This window comes from Cryptomeria japonica, chromosome 9 (assembly GCF_030272615.1).
Source record: "Cryptomeria japonica chromosome 9, Sugi_1.0, whole genome shotgun sequence".
Classification (NCBI taxonomy): Eukaryota; Viridiplantae; Streptophyta; class Pinopsida; order Cupressales; family Cupressaceae; genus Cryptomeria; species Cryptomeria japonica.
In genome coordinates this window covers 334,356,156-334,362,155 of record NC_081413.1, presented here as the reverse complement: position 1 = coordinate 334,362,155, position 6,000 = coordinate 334,356,156, and positions in this window count along the sequence as shown.

Here is a 6,000-nt window from a genome sequence, read left to right as displayed (position 1 = left end):
TATTGAAGAACATCTTTATACACAACAATTTTATCAAGATACATATGACAAATCTAATGTTATGATTAAGGTGCATGATGGTTTTATTTGTCCCACTATAGGTTCCATCACTCTTCTTGTTGAGGTTATCATTGAGTGCTTAGATATTACCTTTTCTATTATCCCTACCTCTAACTAATTTTGTGTGAAGTTGGGACATACTTGGCTTAATTCCATGAAAGCTAAAACTTCTACCATCCATAAATGTTTGAAATTCTCTCATGACGGGTGTATTATCGTGATCAATAATAGTCTTTATAAGCCCTTAGAAAGACATGGAAACTTTGTACTTGATTTTATTTGTCTTTAAACACTCAAACCTTTAAAACCCTGAGAAGATGTCCTTTTCTTATGGGTAAGTTCACAATAATGGTTCCCACTTTCACCCATGAAGGAAAAATGCAATGGTGGGAAAAAAAATTCAAAGGGTGTTCACTCGAACTAGGGGTGTTCAAACATGAAAGGATATCAACCTTGAGTAAACCTAAGGATCCTTCACCTATGAATATTCCTCCTCCTCATCCTAGACCTGGACTTCTTCCTACCCCTTATATTCCTCCTATATATGTTGCAATCCCACCTCTGCATCTTATAAAGGAAAGCACCCAACATGTTGTATCTCTCAAACTAGTGAGGTTTCTTTTTTTCTCCTTCTACAAAGGAAGAAAAGAATCCTATACTGATTGATCCCCAACCTTCACAAGTTTTGATTCATACCAAGAGAAATCATAGTGCGATAGATCGCATGATGAAGACATCATGCCAAGGCTCGTGAGCTTTCTTTCCAAACGTTTCCTCCCCTAAGATGCCAAATGTTGACTTGATCCCATTTTCCCAGTCTTTGCCTAATCCTTTGGAGGAAGTTCATCTTAATCAACCATGTCAAACTTGTTAAAATTGTCTATGTAAAATGATTATTCTACTTCATTTCCTATGTGCATTAAATATCTTATTGTAGACGTATAAAAATGACCATATTCCTAAATGAATATCTTATGTTCATTTCTCTATTTAATCAAATCCAATTTAATCGAATTACTCACATTCCTCTATCTAATTAAGTAAATTACTCCATTTATTTAATTAAATTCACTAGACCTCTTTTACCATTTAATAGGATAAATCATTTTATTCAATTAAATCCCCTATCCACTTTTTAATTAAATTAAAATTTAATTAAATAGTTTATCCTAAATTGAATAAATCTAATTTATTTAATTTCCCCAATTGCAACCAAATTGAATTAAATTCATTTTATTCAATTAAATCCTATTATCCCTCCATCCACTTGCAAAATCCTACATCTCCCACTTGCTTCCTAAACCCTATTCCGAACCCCTTCTAGACTCTTCTAATCACTTCTAAATTAACCTAACCCATCTCCTAAATATTGTCACATCCCTAAGCAAGGGGAAGTCACTTCTCAAACCCTCAAAGTCTTTGAAAACCCTTAAAGGCTTCAACCACTTAACTTTGAAAGTCTCCCAAACCATTAATGGTTAACTCAACCCTCTAGCATGATTAAAGAATTTCCCTAAACTCAACCTCCATGTAACTCAAGGGTATCATCAAGCATTTATTGCTTTGACCACGGTTATCCTTAATCCTTTGCACAAGAGTTTATCCTTTGGATAAAACCTTTATCCAATGGGTAATCCTAACTTAACCATAACCCTTACCCCCTAAGATAACCATGAGGTCTTCTTAAGCATTTAATGCTTCTTACATCTCCTCTCAACCAGTCTTATGTTGATATTTGTCACCATTTCATTGGTGCAAATTACAAACATGGATTCCCAACTTTCAAACTCAACCCTTGATTACCTCTTTCAATCCTGGCCATTCATTGCCCTATTTTTGCTATAAATAGAGCTCTCCATCCTCCATTTGAATCATCCAAGTCTTTAGCATCATACTTATACTAAAATCCATCCAAGTTTTAATATATCATTTGTGCTCATCATTTAGCCTCTCTTTTAAATAGGAATTAATCTAAATATGCATGTTTAGAGTATTTTCTTTATCATTTAGCTTAATCATAGACTAGTATATCATGCTAGGATAGTCTTGCTACTAATCTTGTCATCTTATAATCTAGTTTATTGCATTTAAAGGATCATGCATAGCTTAGGATGTATTTCACCTTAAAATCAACCAATGCATCCCTCGTTCTTGCATTTGTCATCCCTAAACCTCTTTGCTCAGTGATCTGAGAGAAAAGAAATTGGTTTGAGGGACCTTGTGAGATAGAGAACCATGGAACCAACCTTGGGAAGTTGAGCCATACTTCATGACTCCATAGCTTGCACCAAGAAGTCCTGTGGGTGTGTGAGCAAGGCTCCTTAGGTTTCATTTTTCACATTTTAAGTTCTATCGACCCGCTTTTCCCGCATACACTTATTATGATTAATTTAGATGACGGTGTTGATGCTAACAATGTGGATACTAATGATTTTAATGATATGCATGAGATTATTGAAATTGATCATGAGCTATCTTCGATATTTTCAAAAGCATTAGTCCTAGCTCCTAGTGACAAACAATGTGACTCATTATTAGAGCATGATCTTTTCTTTGAAAGTTGTTGTAGATCCATCTACCATGCTTGTTGTGCCTCTTCTTCCATCTTGTCTAGCATCCCTAAATGATCTTAAGCAAGAGTGGGAAGGAGATGATTTGCTAGATTAGCCTCACTTGTATAGTAGATTCTTTTATGTGCTTCCCCAGTGATGTGATACTTGATATGTCTTTGTGTTATGTTAGGCTCTCTTTGGATGACCCATGTTTCTTAGTTGGTTCAAGGTAACAAAGAGACTGGACCTGTTGTGACATTATTCTATTTGTATCTCAATTCTTATATATGTTGTACTCATGTTGATGTCATAAATGTGCTATTGTTATGTTATCTATTCGAGGATGATGCAAAGCATCAAGATCTCTCTTTTTGGTCTCTTTCATGTTGACCAAAAAAGACTTTTGTTGTTCATCTTATGTGCTCTTCTTCCAGTGTGATCTTAGTTCCACTACCTTTGGGGGATGAGGTTAATTCAATACAACCATACTTGATATACATGATTTATCAAATGCGTATACCAATCCCAATGAGTGGATCCCTTATGTGCTCTTTTTGTATTGTGCTTCATTTCCCTTTATTTGTCCTTAATTGGGGGCATATCAATGTGGCAATGTACTTGCCTTTTGGACGCATGTATGCTACCTTAAAGAAATTGCTCTAGTAAGGCATATGCAATCGTTTTGACATGGGAGCATACACTCCGCTCTTTGTTATGCTTTGTGCACACACCATGAGATTTGGTTTGTACACCTTTTATCACACACCATGACATGTTTGGTGCATGCTATAACACTCATTTTGCAGTCAATTATTTATTCAGATTACTTTTCAAATTGAGCCTTTTTCTTTGTAATCTTTCTTTTCACCGATTTTTCAATTCAAATTTTTCTCTCTCTACATGACTCATAATAAGCATAGCCTTACTGGGCCAATATAGTCATGCTCTCTCTTCTCTTCATGAATTTCTCCCTTCATCTCGATATTATATTGATAAGATCCTAAGTCCTTGGGGGCTTGGTGTCTCTTGGCTCTTTAATATATTGATGAAAGTTTTTCAATGTTATTATGTACTTTACTAAGAGTATGAGCATATGTTCATACTCCTACTAAAGTGGGGGCTAAATATAACATTGTAAATTGTATCCCTATACAATTTCATACTCACTTAGTCCTGACTTTGGTATTTTGGCCTTCGGTGCTCTAATTATGCGTGATTCTACTCACACAAACATCAAACTTGCAATCCTCATCTTTTACCTTATTGTTTGGTCCTTTGTTCAAACTTGATTGATTAGACAATGGAACCTTAAGAGCCCTTTTCCTTGGACAATGACACCCTAAGTGCCTTTATCCAGGCCAAAAGGGCCCAATTTTGGACCCTTCAATAATAAAAAAATGAAGGCAAAAATTCCTTTTCCATGTTGGCTTGCTTTGTGAATTCAAACACGTTTCATGAGGTGACAAATAAAAGAAAGCCTTACCCCTTCATCTGGGACATCCACAATCCATATCTTTCAATTACATCTCTCAATATGAACTCAATCAAGCAAATTCATTTGAGCAAGCAATTAAGCATTATCAAGGCAACAAAGGAGAGGTCAAGTATTCTGATTTTAAGCATTCAAGATGGCATCCATGATCAAGATCTTATGAAGACATTTCTACATTTCTACATGATGACATCAACCTCTTCATGAGGACTTCAAAGAAAGATTCGTGAAGGTGTAACATTCTAATTCAACATTTCAAATTCAAATCTAGACTTTGACCTTTTTAAGGTGCGCTTTCCATTTCAATCTCAATTCAATTACAGGGTTAATTTCAAACCTGAGGTTTGACCTAGGCAAACCCTATCAGCCTAGCCATAATTTTCCTTATATTGTGTGTAGGCGATAGCTTCAAAAGAGAAAATATAGATTTGGGAAGAGTAGACAAAGACACATAGAATCGGTTTTTGTAGAGGAAAAAATTGGAGGACAAAGTCGCCCCAAGCACCATTGTTTGACACTTTTTTGATGAAACTTCATGGATACACTCAAAATAACATCTCGATCCCAAGCTTTGGGGAGAAAGATGGAAGCTATGCCTATTCCTACCCATCAAGATAAACAACATGGTGATGGTCAGTGGACAGAAGAAGAGAAGAAATCTGTGGTGGACTTTGTTAACAGAGTTGTTGCTGACATTGATCACACGAAAAAAGGGTTTGAGGATCGATTCTCCATTGTTGAGGAGAAATACAAGAAAATCCAGGTTACTCTCAGGACCATTATGGCCAACAGTCACATAATTGTCAAGCAGACTGCGGAGTCCATGAACATAATGGTCAATACAAGGTGCTGATCAAGACAAGGTGCTGATCGGTGTGGATGAGGACAAAGATAATACATAGGCGAAGTCTAGTCCTTACAAGCGGACTAGAGGGAACCCGAAGAAGAAAGCTTTTGCTTAGACTTTGGACTACAAAAAACTTAGGTATGTTGCTGACAATATGAGTCTTCTAGAGGTTGAGGTCGCTGAGATCCTTAAGAGCCTCAAGTAATTCTTGTTCTCTGTTTTTTTTGTTTTGCTGGTCTGTGGGTCTCTGCTGGTTTTTTGTAGTTAGTTTGGTTTTTTGCTGGCTTTTTGGATGCTTTATGTATTGCTTTATCCTTTGTAGCTTGTTTGGTTGTGTTGATTCTAAACCTTTTAGAATCTTCATTGTAAAGGGTTTCAGGGTCCCTTCAAAACTTGTTTTTGCTTTAATCCAAAACATCTCGATCCGAAAAATATATCTATTGTTTGTATCCGAAGTTGTGGACAAGGTTGGCCCAAGCACCATTGTCTAGCATTTTTTAGCCCAAATTTTAGACACGTTTCTCTCTGCTTCCTAGTATTTCCAAATATGTACTTTATGTCTACATATCCGATCTAAAACTGTTTATGCATGTTGATTATTGTCAATTTCACATCTTTAGCCCTAGATATTGCATTCAATTTACATTTCCATTCATTTTCAACTCTAATTCAAGGAGTACTGAATTTACATTGTGCTCAATCCTTTTCAATCAGATTTGAGATTGAACCAAGTGGATCCATTCTCCTTCCAAATGCAATAACTGGAGATAGGCTTTATTCCTAATTGGCATGCATAAACTTGTGAACCCTATTTCCCATCATTACAATATTTCATCTTCATTTATTCATGCCTTTTTATGATCCTTACTTTTCACCTCTTTTAAGTTCTCATATCTCACCAAGTGTTTTATTTTATTTTTATTTTTATGGCCATTCTCTCTGTCATAATACCTTATTTTTATGTTGTCTATGCTTGTTTACATTTATGATACGATTCTCAATCTTTGACCATTATGCACATGGTATTGCCACATATTGCTTATTAGAGC